The following is a 17,738-nucleotide window of genomic DNA, read 5'->3' on the forward strand; positions in this document are numbered from 1 at the left end:
TGCCCACACATCACAGGCTCTTTTCATTGGCTTTTCTAAATCTAAACAATGCCTACCAAATGACTAGTGCCTACAGTTCTGGGTTTGGGGTTCTTACAACAGAAATCTCATTCTTTACTGCTGCTATCAGTATAATCTTAGCAACCATTTTTGCTCACACCAACCAGGATAACATTCAAGCAGAAAGAGAACAAGTTATCAATATGAAGCAACAGAACAAGATATCAATATGGCCTTGAATTTTGAACCTCCTGCCTCAGTCTCACAAGTGCTGGTATTACAAATTAATAAGCATATACATCTATGAGACCAACAGGATATAATTAGCAATTTAGGTGTTGCAAATTTATCAAAGATCAAACTAATACCAACACAAGATCATAAAAAGAAGAGTTTAGCCATAACTACCTTCTGTGACAGAAGTAATTAAGTACCAAACTGCAGTAATTAAATACCACTGTAGGCTAAATCCTACAGTGTGGTCTATTTATTTCACTCCGGAGCATCTGACTATGATTCCCCTATCTTTTTTTTGTTGTTGTTGGTCTTGGGGCTTGAACTCTGGGCCTGGGCACTGTCCCTCAGCTCTTCATCTCAAGGTTAGCGCTCTACCACTTGAGCCACAGTGCCCACTTGTAGCTTTTTCTGTTTATGCGGTTCTGAGGAATTGAACCCAGGGCCTCATGCATGCGAAGCAAGCACTACCACTGAGCCACCTTCCCAGCCATCTTGATTCTCCCATCTTGATTCTCTAGGCTTGTCTAACTTCTCTCCTACACTTTTCATAAGGTTCTATTGTCTCAGTCTTTTTTGATGTTTCTTTCTCTCTTCCCTATACATTTGTATCCTCTTTTACTCTATTGTATGTCATTTCCTTTTGCCAAGGAAAATATGCTACAGGCATCTCATTTATGTTTAGTTTTGTTTTCTCTGCTTTCTACTTAAAACTACAGATAGTTAGTCTATTATGGTCATTGGCGCTTAGTCCTCAATATCAGTGTCTTCTACATACTGCTCGATAAATACATGAAGAGGGCTGGGAAGGTGGCTCAGTGGTAGAGTGCTTGTCTTGCATGCATGAGGCCCTGGGTTCGATTCCTCAGCACCACATAAGCAAAAAGGAAAAAGCCGGAAGTGGCGCTGTGGCTCAAGTAGTAGAGTGCTAGCCTTGAGCTGAAGAGCTGAGAGACAGCGCTCAGGCCCAGAGTTCAGGCCCCACAACTGGACCCAAAAAAAATAAAATTAAATAAAAATAAATAAATAAATACATGCAGAATGAATGAACTAGTTTTCCTGATTTCGACTATGTTCAAGCCTTTCCCTGACTACTTGGAATGAACGTTTCTTACTAGCAGAAAATCAGACAAGGGGTGTGGAGTGCTTGCCTAGAATGTACAAAACCATGGGTTTAATCTCCCATCACTGCAAAAAGAATGTATAAAATCAATATATTTACAAAAGAGCACCTAGATAGATTGAGTTGCACATGTAGAAGAGAATCTTTGGCTTGAGCTGGGTGCCAGTGGCTCACACCTGTAATCCTAGCTACTCAGGAGGCTGAGATCTGAGGATCACAGTTCAAAGCCAGCCTGGGCAGGAAAGTCCGAGAAACTCTTATCTCCAATAAACCTTCAGAAAACAGGAAGTGGCACTGTAGCTCAAGTGGTAGAGCACTAACCTTGAGCTGAAGAGCTGAGGGACAGTGCTCAGGCCCAGAGTTCAAGCCCCACAACCGACAACAACAACAACAAAAAAGAATCTTTGGCTAATAACAACAAACAGATGATAACCATTAGAAAATAAGAACTTTGACGAGGCACCAGTTGCTCATGCCTGTAATCCTAGCTACTCAGGAGGCTGAGACCTGAGGATCAAAGTTCAAAGCTAGCCCAGGCAGAAACTCTTATTTCCAATAAATCACCAGAAAACTGGAAGTGGTGCTATGGCTCAAGTGGTAGATTGCTTGCCTTGAGCTGAAGAGCTGAGGGACAGCGCCCAGGCCCAGAGTTCAAGCCCTACGACTGGAAAACAAACAAACAACTTTGGTCATGTGTTCTCTCATAGTCAACTTTAATAAATAACTGTTTTATGCCAAGGCTGCTTTTATATTAGTTATACTCTACTAGGGTTTATTTTTCAAGGGAAATTATTCTCATTTATCCATATTCTCTCTCTCTCTCTCTCTCTCTCTCTCTCTCTCTATATATATATATATATATATACCCATATTCTATATATAATATTGACTTCATTTTAAACTTGGTAATTTTCATTTTGTTCATTTTTCCCAGATTTGCCCTGTCCATAATTTTGACTTCATATATGTGCATTCTCCTTTTGCATTTCCAATATGCCCTTTATTTCATTGGCAACTTGCTACTAATATTTATTTATGTACATTTTTTTATTAACCTCAATTAGTACTACTAAAGGGTTACAACGGCAATGTGACAATTCCATATATGTATACAATATATCTTGATCAGACTCACCCATTTATCACTCTACCTTCCTCTCCACTCCCCTAACATCTTATTTTCTACAGGGCATCTTCTTTACCTATCTGCTTTGTGTTCTGTGGTTCTCTGTTTTTGGCTTCCATAGACAGTGTCTCCCTGTGTACTCAAAGTCACAATCCTACTGCCTCAGCCTCCAGAAGCCTGGAAGTACAGATATATACCACAGTGCTTATCTGTGTTCTAGTTTTATCAAAACATTTAGAAACTTTTTAAAATTATTCAAGGCAGTATATTTTACTACAACTTTCATTGGCTGACTTACAAGTTCAGCAGTGTTTTTCAATTGACACATTTTTATTATTTTTTTCCAACTAGTTTTATTATAATGTATTTACATCAATTCCTTGCTTGTATTCCTTTATAATAATTAGTTCTTCCTGGACCTGCTATTTCTAAGAGGCTCATGTGAGAAAGGAATGTCAGGTTATTAGCAACTTCCTAGTTTATAACTTGGTTCCTTAGAACACAAGGTTGTATGTGAGATTTATTTTGTTCTTAGTTTCTCCCAGCCAACAGATACTGGCATAGTCTTAAAGTAGGGTATATTTCTAATTCCACGTTAGCTCCTTCTCTTCTTGGTGCCAAACTAGCTAATAAGCAACTATTGCTGGTAGGCTCTGAATGAAATAATTGATTTTTATGCTCAGGTCACACAATCTAGTTTGGAAAGTATCCTCCACTGGCTTTTACTGAGGTCTTCAGATGTAGCATTATGCCTCATTTCTTCATACCTATTTTGTCCTCAGTTGCCTTTGGAAAGCCTTTCTCAGTTTTGTGGTTTCTAGGTATTTCTTACTGTTCTTTTAGATCATATTACTTTTTTTCTTCCTCCAATATGTTCCTCTGGTGATTCTGAAAGAAGTAGACAGGGTCATTGTTATTCTACTATTTAAAACCTTATAATGAAGCCAGGCTTTGTGGCTCACACTTGTAATCATAGCTACTCAAGGGGCTGAGATTTGAGATCGGGATTCAAAGCCAAACCCAGGCAGGAAAAGTCCGTGAGACTCATCTCTAATTAACCACCAGAAAACCAGAAGTGTTGTGGTGGCTCAAGTGGTAGAGGGCTTGCCTTGACCTGAAGAGCTGAGGGATAATGCCCAGGCCCAGAGTTCAAACCCCATGACAAAGAAAAAAACAAAACAAGACATAATGAGCCCCTGTAGGGGGGTTTTGTTTGTTTTTAACAGGAATTCAGCTGCTTTTCAGAAAGAAAATAATATGAAAGTATGTGCATTAAGCATCTTGATTCTTGAATAGACCGAATCAATTAACATTGTTTTTTTTTCTTTTTGTTATGTGTCTGGAACTCAGGGCCTAGGCTGTCCCTGAGCTCTTTAGCTCAAGGCTAATCCTCTCTCACTTAGAGCCACAGTTTTACTTCTGGTTTTCTGGTGGTTAATTGGAGATAAGAGTCTCAGGGACTTACTGTCTGAGCTGGCTTTGAACTTCAATCCTCAGATCTCAGCCTCCGGAGCAGCTAGGATTATAGGTGGGAGTCACCAGGGCCTGGCTAAATAATATTTTCTTGAAGCAGTGTGTATTTAGTGAGCTGTATTTAATACATTCAATCATGAAGCATAAGAAAAAAGTTATAAGCTAGGTGGGAGTGGTTCATGCCTGTAATCCTAGCTACTCACCAGGCTGAGATCTGGGGATCACCATTTGAAGCCAAACCAGGCAAAGTCCCTATGAGATTCTTATCTCCAATCAACCATTCAAAAACTGGAAGTGAAGCTTCGGCTCAAAGCATGAGGTTAAGAACTCTAATATAAGAATCACTAATTACTGATTCCTGGGCTGGGAAGGTGGCTTAGTGGTAGAGTGCTTGCCTAGCATGCATGAAGCCCTGGGTTCTATTCCTCAGTACTACAAAAACAGAAAAAGCCAGAAGTGTCATGCACTGTGGCTCAAGTTGTAGAATGCTAGCCTTCAGCAAAAAGAGCTCAGGGACAGTGCCTAGGCCTTGAGTTCAAGTCCTACAACCTCAATTCCTCAGCACCACATAAGCAGGAAAAGTTAGAAGTGGCAATGTGGCCCAATGGTTGTAGGAGGGAGGGAGGGATGAAGGAAAGAAGGAAGGAAAGAAGGAAGGAAGGAATTATACCAGAAGGAAAAGTGAAAAGTGATATGTGAGGAATCAGAATCTCTCTCTCTTTTTTTTTTTTTTTGCTAGCTTGAACTCAGGGCCTGGGCACAGCCCCTAAGCTTCTTTTGCTCAAGGCTAGCACTCTACCACTTGAGCCACTGCTCCACTTCTGGTTTTCTGGTGGTTAATTGGAGTTAAGAGTCTCACTGACTTACCTACCCGGGCTGGCTTTGAACCATGATCCTCAGATCTCAGCGTTCTGAGTAGCTATGATTACAGGTGTGAGCCACCTGCGCCCAGCCCATTGTCCTTTTTATGTACCATAAATTAATTGTGTAAGTCTTCCTAAACTTTATATAAATAGATTTACATAAAATGTATTCTATAGGGGCTGGGAAGGTAGCTCAGTGGTAGAGTGCTTGCCTCACATGCATGAGAGCTGGGGTTTGATTCCTCAGCACCACATAAATAGAAAAAGCTGGAAGTGGCACTGTGACTCTAGTGGTAGAGCACTAGCCTTGAGCTGAAGAGCTGAGGGACAGCACTCAGGCCCAGAGTTCAGGCCACACCACTGACAAAAAAAAAAAAAAAAAAGTAATTGTATTCTATGTAGGACTCCTTTCAGCAAAGTCTTTTGGAGAGTGACCCATGTTATTGTATATAAATAGTCCATTTCTTTTTATCGTGTTTAACATTCCATTTTATTAATAAGCGATGGACATGAGGTATGTTATCTGGGTTTTTCTCTGATAAATAAAGCTATTTAAACATTCCTACATGAGTCAATTTTTTGGACCTACATTTTCACTTCTCTTGAATAAACACCTAAATTCAGAACTGATTGGTCGCAGAGTAGGTATATTGTTTAGTTTTATAAAAAACTGTCGGTCTGGGAAGGTGGCTCAGTGGTAAAGTGCTTGCTTTGCATGCATGAGGCCCTGGGTTCAATTCCTCAGCACCACATAAGCAGAAAAAAGCCAGAAGTGGCGCTGTGGCTCAATGGTAGAGTGCTAGCCTTGAGCTGAAGAGATGAGGGACAGGGCCCAGGCCCAGAGTTCAGGCCCCACAACTGACAAATAAAATAAAATAAATATAAGAAATTGTCAGACTTCTTCACAAAGTGTACCATTTGTACATGCCAATTAACAATACATAGAATACAGGTCATTTCATATCTTTGCCAATATCTCCTCTTGTCAGATTGTTTTTAATCTTCTTTTTCTTTTTGCCTTTCCTGGGGCTTGAACTCAGAGCCTGGGCACTGTCCCTGAGCTTCTTTTTTGCTTAAGGCTAGCACTCTATCACTTGAGCCACAGTGCCACTTCCAGCTTTTTCTGTTTCTGTAGTACTGAGGAATTGTACCCAGGGCTTCATGAGTGCTAGGCAAGCACTCTACCACTAAGCCACATTCCCAGCCCTTTAAATTTCTTTTTTACATAGGAGTACCATTACATTATCCAAGCTGCCCTTGAACTCATGGGCTCAAATCATCTCTATAGCTAAGACAAGGATTGCAAGCATTTGCCACCATGCAAAGCTCACAGTCTTCTTAATTTAAGCTATCTTGATATGCTAATACTAACATTTCACTGTGACTCATCACCAATTAACCACCAAAAAGCCAAAGTAGAGTTGTAGCTCAAGTAGTAGAGCCCCAACATTGAGCAGAAAAGGCTAAGGGACATCACCCAGGCCCTAAGTTCAAGCCATAGTACAGGCACAAAGGAAAACAAACAACATGCCCTGGCCTCTGTCACCTGTTGGGAACTAAATGATGTGTGTGTTTATATAGGTATGTATATACATGTATAAATATACATCTTGTATATATGAGACATTCTTGTACATTTGGAAATAGGATGTCTATTTGGAGTCACTGGCAATATCCCCTAACTTGTAAGAGAGCTAAAGTTTTGGTTTGTGTCAATAGTACACTATTATCTTACCTAACCAAAGATTTAAACTTTAACTTCAAAGACAAAAACTAAATTAGTGTGTATATGTGACATCTCTGTAGCGATGAAGCTAATTGTTGCTTGTCCCTTTGTACATTGGGTGTATTTGTATTTCAGAGTACATAGGCCTTCTTCAGTGCAAAGATTGGAAGGAAAACATTACCAAGCAGGTGCCCTCTAACATAAAAGTGTCACGGGTGCCAGCCTTTTATAGCACTATGTGCATACATTCCTAATTGTAACAAGGAAAGCTTAATGAGGTTGATGTGATGCTATCAATCATAATTATTATCTTAGATTGCTGTACTCAATAAAAATAACTAAGCTGTTCTGTCACAACTGTTACATTGCTTCAAAATTTTAACAGTAGCTGTTCTGTCTTTGTCACTATAGATGTGATCCTCTGGAGCATTTGTAGTCAGGCCTATAGGCCTCCTCTTAGAAGTACTTATTTGTCAAACTGAGTTTGCTTTTAAAACTTAATGAAGCTAGGTACCAGTGGATCACACCTATAATCTTAGTTATTTGGGAGGTTAAGATCTAAGTATAGAGATTTAAAGCCAGACAGGGCAGACAAAACCATGAGAGAGTGAGAGGGAGCAAGAGGGAGCGAGAGGGAGAGAGAGCAAGAAACAGGGAAGGGGGGGTCAGGGAGTTGGTACTGGGGTTTAAACTCAGGATCTGTGCACTGACCTTTAGCTTTTTCACTCAATACTCATGCTCTACCGCTTGAGCCACTGCTCTACATCTGACTTTTTTAGTTGCTCACTGGAGATAAAAGTCATATAGATCTGGTACCAGTGGCTCATACCTATAATCCTAGCTACTCAGGAAGCTGAGATCATGGTTCAAAGCCAGCCCAGGTAGAAAAGCCTGCGATCTCCAACTAACCAACAAAAGCCAGAAGTGGAGCTGTGGTTCAAGTATTAGAGTGCTTGAGCAAAAAAAGCTTAGGGACAGTGCCTAGGTCTTGAGTTCAAGCCCCAAGAAATGACACCAAACTTTTTTTAAAAAAAGCTTATCCCAGCAAAGAGGGATCATAAAGAGATAATTTTATCTTGGTTTTAATTTTAAAGAAAAATTGCTCAGAGCTAGGTGCTGGTGGCTCACGCCTGTAATCCTAGCTACTCAGGAGGCTGAGAGCTGAGGATTGTGGTTCAAAGCCAGCCCAGGCAGGAAAAGCTGTGAAACTCTTATCTCCAATAAACCACCAGAAAACCAGAAGTGGCGCTGTGGTTCAAGTGGTAGAGTGCTAGCCTTGAGCTGGAGAGCAGAGGGACAGCGCTCAGGCCCAGAGTTCAAGCCCCATGATCAATAAAAGTAAAAAAAATTAAAAATTTTAAAAAATTGCTCAGACAAGAGAGGATGTTGTCTGTTTTCAAACAGTCACTTACACCAACATTCCAAAAGTAACTCATGATGAGAGGTTAAGAGAAAATAGTTCATAAGCTTGGGTACCTGATATCCATGCCTGTTTACCTTAAAACTGGACAGGAGCTTGCATAGATCTAGGAGACATACAGATGTTCCAGGACCTTACATTATTAATGTTTTTACCAAGTTTGTTTTCTTTCATCTCTAGGGTAAAAAATACAAGTGATATAGCCAAAGAGCTAGCTCTACTAAAACTCTGAAATAAAGACTACAAAATAGGTAATACCTCAAAGCAGAATTGACCTGGATACCCTAACTACAGCACAAGTATGGCTCCTCCTGTATATTCACAACTACAGATGGTGGTGATCTCCAAATGATGTGACCACTCCTACAGGGCCCTTGGATCATCCAGGATTAAAATAAAACATTGTCCATAAGGGTAGCTGTGACCTAACCATTACATCTAAAATAGAGGACAAATGGATCTAGATTGCCATATTTATTATAATTATCAAACTACTATACTGTTTCTGTGAACAGCAGGTGTAGATGAATTAATCTATAAATTTTACATTCCCTAATGTTTTATAACTATTTTTAAATCTTATAAACTATCCAAAGGAGGAACAATTTCTACTTTAAAATGCATTAACTGAAATATTCAGAGATCTCAAATACCCTAATTGCTCAGAAAAGCAAAATCAAAGTTCAACAAAAATAAAACACCAAGAAGCAGATACTTGAAAGGGTTGGGATGGGGTCAAGGGGTGAAGGGTAGATGAATGAAGAGCAAGGGAACAATGCAGTCAAGAACTCAATGTATATCTTACAAAATTAAGAAGAATGAAGGAAGAGGTGCATTGAGTAGGAGAGGAAAGATGGAAGAGAAGGTTGAAAAGGGGTGACATTGATCAAGATATACTGTATTTATAGGCTGCTTTGTTAAATGACAACTCCTTTGTACAACTACTTAATAAAAATGAAAAATATTAGTTTTCAAGCTGGGTGCTGGTAATTCACACTTGTAATCCTAGCTGAGGCTGAGATCTGAGGATCAAGCTTCAGTCAGCCCAGGCAGGAAAGAATCTTATCTCCCATTAGCCACCAAAATAAAAAAGCCAGAAGTGGAGCTGTGGCTCAAGTGGCAAAGCACTAGCCTTGAACAAAAAAGCTCAAGTACAACCTTCAGGTCCTGAATTTAGGACCCAGGGCTGACATTTGAAGAAAAAGAAAGGTTTTCATTTAATTGTCTTTGAATTCTCTTTGTGTAAAAAATATCTTGATGTCTTTTGATCTTGATGTGGCAGCCTGTCAGCCAAATTTTCTATCAACTTAATTTCATGTACCACCTTCTTCTAAATCATCTAGAGAAACCATTTTTTGGTCCCTTTGAAGTTAGAGCCAACAGTCCACTTTCAGCTGTGAACCAGCTACTAAAGATGAACCATTGCTGGGTAATAGTGGCTCATGTCTATAATCCTAGCTACTCAGGAAGCTGAGATCTGAGGATCACAGTTCAAAGTAGAGTGCTTGCCTCACATGCATGAGGCCCTGGGTTCAATTCCTCAGCACCACATAAGCAGAAAAAGCCGGAAGTGGCGTTGTGGCTCCAGTAGTAGAGCACTGGCCTTGAGCTGAAGAGCTGAGGGGCAGCGCCCAGGCCCAGAGTTCAGGCCCCATGACTGGGAAAAAAAAAAAAAAAAGTACAAAGCCAGCCCAGGCAGTAAAGTCTGTGAGACTCTTATTGCCAATTAACCACCAGAAAACCAGAAGTGGCTCTGTGGCTCAAGTGGTAGCCTTGAGCTGAAAAGCTCAGGAACAGTGCCCAGGCCTAGAGTTCAAGCCCTACAACCAGGGGAGGGGAGGGGGGGGGAATGGAGGAATAAACCACTAACACTCTACATCCTTTATGTTTATTTACTTTTGTTTCCATTTCCTGGAGTTCATTTCAGTAAATATTATTTCATAGGATCAGATGTACATAGGCTTTGCACATTTGTGTCTACACTTTAAAATTGAAAGGATCCAACCAAGCACCAGTGGTTCACATCTATAATCCTAGGCACTGAGAAGCCTGAGCTCTAAGGACTGAAGTCCAGGTTGAAACCAGTTCAGCAAACAAATCCTTGACACTCTCATCTCCAAATGGCCACAAAAAGCCAGAAATGGAGGTGTGGCTCAAGTGCTACATTTCCAGTATTGAACAAGCTTGTGAGAGGTCCCTGAGTTCAGACCCCAGTACAGCATTAAAAAAATCAGAATGAGATTGTATAGCATTAGATTGAGACTTATATGAAACATTTTTTCTACTTGACAAAATTCCAATGATCTAAATAATCTCTAATTGATAAGAGAATATTCCCTTAAGATTTCTACTGGCTTAATAGTTCAGTTCTTGAAAGAGCTATTTTTAAATTATCCTTAAATATATACCAAACCTCCAATACAGTTGGCAGCTTCAGAAAAGCTTAATTACCCTCTTTTTCTCTTAACTATCCAAAGAAACCAATCCAGTAACTACCATAGTACTTATTACCTGCTGTGAGCACAGTCAAATGGGTTTCCCACTGTTAAATTCAGAAAATAAACACACACACAAAAAAAAAAGAGAAAAAAGAAAAGAACTAAGAATTCAGATATAGAAAGCAACAAAATATAGCAACCGGGGATAAAATGAGAATTTCAGCCTTGTTTTTGAAACTGAGAAAGATGAGAAACTATTTTCAGGAACTTTTTGGAAAATATCTAGGAAAACTCTGTTTATCCACTGTGATAAAATAAAAATCAAATTAAGGATAGAGTGATTCACTGCAATTTTCTGTAAATGCTACTTTATAGAAAAGCAGTGAATAAAATCATATATTGACTTTGAAAAAACTAATAGGGTCAGTAAATTTTTTTTAAGAAGGGGAAAGCCTTTAATAAATAAAGCCAGAGATAAAGCTGAAGTGGTAGAATACCTTTTTTTTCAAAGCAAGCACAAGGCATTGAGTTCAATTCCCAGTATTCAGTACTGGAGTAGGGGTGGGAGTTCATGAAACTTTTTTATGCAAAACCATACCAACATAAAATATGCATCATTCTCCCAATGGGAATAAGAAATCGCTGGCAGGAGACCATATAGCAAGGTTCACATCCTTTTACTTTCTAGCTAAAGCTTTCTTTTTGAATTCACTATAAAATTAGTTCTATGCTAATTAAGTTAAATCAAGAGTAGTGTCATCAAGCTGAGTGAATTTGATTGCAGAATACTATTGTCTATCTTAAAATGGGTTTTGGAAAGATACCTCTTTAATGAAAATGAAACCTTAATGACAGAAACATATGTGGACATTTCTTAAGAAAAATTGTTAGTAAACAGAGAAGAAGTACGTGTAAAAAGTACTATTAATTCTCTAGCTAGAAAAACAAACATAATAAACAAAAGCAACAATACAACAGTAATAAACCCTAGATCTCACCAGAAAAAATAAGATAAATGTATCAGGAGGTACACTAATTCTTAAAGTTACTGAGGAAATCTCTGTAAATGAACTTACTAGTGATATATAATATTTCATTATTTGTATGGTAATTGATGTGTATGAGGTCTTCACATATGTAATTGCAGTTTGTCTTTATCAAATCCTGTGAGGTAGATAAAATAGATATTAAAACAAAATAAGTACTGAATAAATCACCAAATGTATCCAGTCAACTTTCAACTTGTAAGTAGAAATTATATCCAAAATATCTTTAACATCAGTTATAATTTTTTAGTGATAATTATAAGCAAAAGCTTATGAAGAATAAAGATGAGGCTTAAGTGGGGCACTGGTAGCTCTGCTTATAATACTAGCTACTCAGGAGGCAGAGATATGAGGATTGTGTTTCAAAGCCAGCCCAGGCAGGAAAGTCTGTGGGACTCTTAGCTCCAATAAACTACTCAGAAAAAGCCAGAAGTGGTGCTGTGGCTCAAGTGGTAGAGTGCCAGCCTTAAAGAAAAGAAAAAAAGAAAAGAGAAGCTCAAAGACAGCACCCTGAGTTCAAGCCCCAGGACCAGCAATAATAACAAGAAGAAAGACTTAAGATAAAACTTAAGTGGTGCACTGGTGGCTCATGCTGGACATACACAAAAAAATGAGGCTTAATTCAGTTATTAGCTCAGAAGGATGGGGGAAATGGTAATAGAAAATATTACTTGTAGGCATGTGTGGTAGGAAATCCCTGTAAACTACTTAGGAGGTAGAGATATTGAGAATCATGCTTCAAGGCATGATTCAAGGCCTCTGCAAAAAATTTATGAGACTCCCACCTCAACCAACAAGCTGGGTAGGATAAAATGGTGATACATACTTGCTATCCCAGCAATTCCGGAGGCACAGTAGGAGGATCATGGTGTATACAGGATAGTCAAAGAAGACCTACACCAGGCAAAAATACAAGACTTCCCAAAATAACTAAAAACAAAGCAAAAAAAAAAAAAAAAAAAATGAAGCCAGGCATTGGTGGCACACACCTGTAATCCTAGCTACTCAGGAGGCAGAGATCTGAGGATCATGGTTCAAAGCCAGCCAGGGCACGAAAGTCCTTGAGACTCTTATCTCCAGTTAACTGCCAGAAAACTGGAAGTGGCACTGTAGCTCAAATGGTAGAGCACCCTCCCTGAGCTGAAGAGCTCAGGGACAGCACCCAGGCCCAGAGTTCAAGCCCCAAGACTGGCAAAAAAAAAAGCAAAAAAACCCCCAAAAAACCCTTATATGCACATTGTGAATCCTTAGTCAGAATACTGTGAATATTTGAACCCAAATATGTGAATTAATCAAGAGAAAAGGCAATCTCATTAAGTGTTCTCTAGAAAAGGCCAGAGACTGATGACTCCTTTAGGAAATGCTTTACAATCCACTTACTTGACTAAATGAATACTTAATAGCTCTACTTTAAAAATAGCACATAATGCTCTAGGAGCTAGGCCAATGGCTCATGCTTGTAATCCTAGCCTCCTACTCACGAGGTAAGATATGAGGATCACAGTTCGAAGCCAGCCCAGGAAAAAAGTCCCCATGAGATTCTAATCTCCAATTAACCACTAGAAAATGGGAAGTGGAGCTGTGGTTCAAAATGATACAGTGCTAGTCTTGAGCAAAAGAGCTCAGAGTCAGTGCCCAAGCCCTGAGTTTAAACCCTATGACCAAAAAAAAAAAAAAAATTGCTCTAGGATCCCTTGTAGCCTAAGTCCATTACAGTAATGTAGCACAGCTTTTTTAACTAAAAATTTGACAAGGAAAATTTTTCAAACATTTATCTTCCTTCATTTTATTTCTCCCATAAAGATCTACAGTAAATGCCAAATTAATTTGACTGCTACCCTATCTTAACAATGAGAAGGAAAAATATTTTAGAACTAAATTGTATAAAAATGAACTTACATATATAAAATATCAATTCATTTATATATAAATTATATATACACATATATGTATGAAGGTTATGCTGAAAGAACGAATAGCAGTGAAAGGCCTTGCTCTGATACCCGAAACAACAACAACAACAAAATCCTATGTGGAATCGTGGCTTGAGCAGTAGAGCTCAAGCTGAACAAACAGAGAAAGGTCCTCTCTGCTTCCCAATTTCTAGCAAATCATGGTCCTCAAAACCCACAACACAAAGAATTTTAAGGGGCTTCTATAAGAATTCAGAATCCCACAAAGTGGAAGTTTAGCATGGATTTACTTAGCAAAACAGCATAAAACAGGGGAAAAAAGAAAAGAGAAGGAAAAGCACTACCTACTTGATATTCAGGGAATGGGAGCAGAGAAGCTCAAATGTTGGTCTTGCCATGAGTGTATTTATACATTTATTGGAGTGCAGAAATTCAACAATCCAATTTTGAATGCCCATCTATTAGTGGTAACATCACTTAGTAACTCCTAATCATTCTGCCAGATTTCTAAACATGGGGACAAGGAGTTCAGGGTGAGACTATTATGTAAACAGGAATAAGATAGGTTTTATTATTACTTAAAACAAGGAGACAACAAAGAGTGAACAAATGCTGCAGTGGTACTCACTAGACACTACGGTGAAAATGAACTATACAACCTGGGGGTGGGAGGGGAGGAAAAAACTGGGAGAGAGCAAGGGAAGGGGTAACATTGTCTAGAAGGAAATGTACTCATTACCTGACTTACTGTAAACACGCTGTATTATCACCTTTAATTTAAAAAAAAATTTTTTTTGTCGGTCATGGGACTTGGACCCTGGGCCTGGGCGCTGTCCCTCACCTCTTCAGCTCAAGGCTACTACTGCTCTACCACTTGAGCCATAGTGCCACTTCTGGCTTTTTCTGCTTATGTGGTGCTGAGGAATCAAACCCAGGGCCTCATGCATATAAGGCAAGCACTCTACCACTGAGCCAATTTCCCAGCCCTGTATTACCACCTTTATAACAATAAAAAATAATTTTTTTTAAAAAAGAGGAGGCTGGGAAGGTGGCTCAGTGGTAGAGTGCTTGCCTCACATACATGAGGCCCTGGGTTTGATTCCTCAGCACCACATAAACAGAAGAAGCCGGAAGTGGCGCTGTAGTAGTAGCCTTGAGCTGAAGAGCTGAGGGAGAGCGACCAGGCCCAGAGTTCAGGCCCCACAACTGACAAAAAAAAATTAAAATTAAAAGGAGACAAGAGGCACAACCAAAATACTGGGACAACAGGTCTAATATTTACGGTTTTTCCAGTCAATTCACACACTTTAGTTCCCTGTCTCCCAACCCATTCAAGGAGTCTGCAGCTTGCTTAACATCTAAAAGAAAGGAGAGCAATGAGTGGAAAATCTACTGATCTAGTCATTTTTCAGTTTTCTTCATTCTATTTCAATTCCTGAATTTGGCCTTTTAAAACTTTTTTTTTTTTTTTTTTTTTTGGTAGGTCATGGGGCCTGAACTCTGGGCCTGGGCGCTGTCCCTCAGCTCTTCAGCTCAAGGCTAGCACTGTACCACTTGAGCCACAGTACCACTTCTGGCTTTTTTCTGTTTATATGGTGCTGAGGAATTGAACCCAGGGCCTCATGCATGCAAGGCAAGCACTCTACCATTGAGCCACGTTCCTAGCCCCTTAAAACATTTTTTGTTGCCTCATCTTATCTATCCCTGCCTCAGTATAAGTCTCTAACAATTCTTCCACTCTTGTCTGGAAGGACTGTATGCCATTGAGAAAAATCCTCGTCATAGTGAAAAATGACCTTGTCTGTAGCACCACACCTGTAAACCTAGATATTCACAAGGCTGAGATCTGAGGATCAAGGTTTGGAGCTGGCTTGGAACAGACAAATCTTAAGAGACTTATCTCCAGCAAAAAGCCAGAAATGGAAGTGTGGCTCCAGTGGTAGAAGACAACCCTTAAGGGGGAAAAACTAAGCAAAGACACAAGACCCAGAATTGAAGCTTCAGTATCAGCACCAAAAAAGGGAAAGGGAGAGAGGAAGGAATGGGAAGAAAGGGAAGAAGAAAAAGAAAAGGAAATTAAAGAAAAAAGGCAATACAACTAAGACATTTTTAAGTAAAAAAAAAAGACCTTTCTTATCTGGGAATTTGACCATAAGAAATGATTTCCCTGGGCTGGGAAGGTGGCTCAGTGGTAGAGTGCTTGCCTTGCATGTATGAGGCCCTGTGTTCGATTCCTCAGCACCACATAAGCAGGAAAAAAAAAGCCGGAAGTGGTACTATGGCTCAGGTGGTAGCGTCCTAGCCTTGAGGTGAAGAGCTGAGGGATAGCGCCCAGACCCAAGTTCAGGCCCCATGCCCGGACCCCCCCCCAAAAAAAAAGAATGTTTAAAAAAAAGGGGGGGCTAGGAAGTTGGCTTAGTGGTAGAGCTCTTGCCTTGCAAGCCTGAGGCCCTGGGTTCGATACCTCAGCACCACATAAGCAAAAAGAAAAAAGCCGGAAATGGCGCTGTGGCTCAAGTGGTAGAGCACTAGCCTTGAGCTAAAGAGCTGAGGGACAGTGCTCAGGCCCAGAGTTCAGGCCCCACAACTGGACTGAAAAAAAAAAAGAAAGGATTTCCCCTTTCCATATTTTAATTTAGCATTTTACTTTTAAATAACAGCTTCACTGAGATATAATAAATTAAAGCTTATTTATAGTCCTGTTACCACAATTTGTCTTTTAACTTTTACCTAACAAGGACACAACTCTCCCTAAGGGTATTCTGACTGGTATTTAAGCATTCATCTATAAGGTTCACTTGAGAAGAATGTTAATTTCTGCTCTCTTTACTGTACACATTTTTAAATGATTTTGTTTACTTCTTTAAAAAAAAAAAAAAAAGAGCCAGGTGGCTCACACCTGTAATCCTAGCTACTCAGGAGGCTGAGATCTGAGAATCACAGTTCAAAGCCAGCCTGCACAGGAACTCCATGAGACTCTTACCACCAATAAACCACTCACAAAATTGGAAGTGGTGCTGTGGCTCCAGTGATAGAGCACTTGCCTTGAGCTGAAGAGCTGAGGGACAGGGCCCAGACCTAGAGTTCAAGCCCCATGACTGACAAAACAAAAAACAAGAAATAAAAACAACAAAAAAACACTTTCTGGAGCAATCCTGGCTCAGCTGCTTTATTGGCAGCTGTCAGAGTCTCCGCCCAGTCTTAGCCCTAGGGACAGCTGCCCATGAGCCCAACCAGCCAAACCAATATGTGGAGATGGAAGCTGGACTGGGGCCACTACTGTACTTGTCTTAGTCCCCAAGTCCACTGGTGATGGGACTCTGAACAATATTGCTACAGCTCCTGAAGGTCAGGCAGCAGCTACAACTTGAATGCTGCATATTCCCAGGAAGTGTGGCAGCTCTTCTAGCGGCCATCCTTGATACCTACAGCTGTTTTAAATATTTTCAACTATTCCAGAAAACTTCACCTCTGCTACCGAAGTCTAGACAAAGCTTTGATCTGTAAATGCCCAGAGAAAACTCCAGTTAAACAACAGGAAACACCACAGCTGTCGTGGCTGTGGACCTTTGCCAAAAGACCATGTTTCAGTCCTGGCTGCACCCAATTGCTACAAGTGTTGTCACTTTGGTAGTAATCACTCTATGGCCTGTAGACAATCCTACCCATTGCTGCATGGGAACTATGACATCTGTCCCCACACTTAGGATAGATACTATACACACACACTGGCTCTCTTCCTTCCTTAAAGCAGTCAGGGGAAATTTGCTGGCTTGTGTACTATCCCTGTATTGCAACATTAGTATCTAAAAACCATTCCCAAATGGTCTTTTACTTCCTAGTTGTCTTTATTATGGGCAAATAAGATTGAGGAAGTTGCAGGAAAAACAGACAAAACAGCCAGGCGCTGGTGGCTCATGGCTGTAATCCTTACTGCTCAGAAGGCTGAGATATGAGTATCATGGTTCAAAACCAGCCCAGGCAGGAAAGTCTGTGAGACCCTAGTCTCCAGTTAACCACTAGAAAACTCGAAGTGGCCCTGTGGCTCAAGTGGTCGAATGCTCACCTTGAGCTGAAGAACTCAGGGACAGTGCCTAGAGTTCAAGCCCATGACCAACAAAATAAAAAGAACAGACGAAACACTGGAACTTTCAGCCCTAGATATCCTAGCATTAACAGCAGCAGCTAAAAGGCAACTGAAGAGTTCTGAGATTGCTGAAAGGATGGACTGTAGACACTCAGTAGGTATCAAAGAAGGTGAGATACAGTGGAAAGCTAAGCAAAGACTATGATTAAGCTAAGCAAGAGACTGAGAAGAGCAAAAAAGCAGACTACAGAAAGTGACACGAAGGTTGAGAATGTGGTTTAGTGGTAAA

General features: G+C 40.1%; 1 protein-coding gene across 1 annotated transcript in view; it reads right to left on the reverse strand.

Moving 5' to 3' along the window:
- Positions 1–17,738, reverse strand: part of Ppm1e (protein phosphatase, Mg2+/Mn2+ dependent 1E) — a 113,636-nt gene that overhangs the window by 38,963 nt on the left and 56,935 nt on the right. The window lies entirely within an intron of this gene.

This window comes from Dipodomys spectabilis, unplaced genomic scaffold (genome assembly GCF_019054845.1).
Source record: "Dipodomys spectabilis isolate Male_0828 unplaced genomic scaffold, ASM1905484v1 ptg000004l, whole genome shotgun sequence".
Lineage (NCBI taxonomy): Eukaryota > Metazoa > Chordata > Mammalia > Rodentia > Heteromyidae > Dipodomys > Dipodomys spectabilis.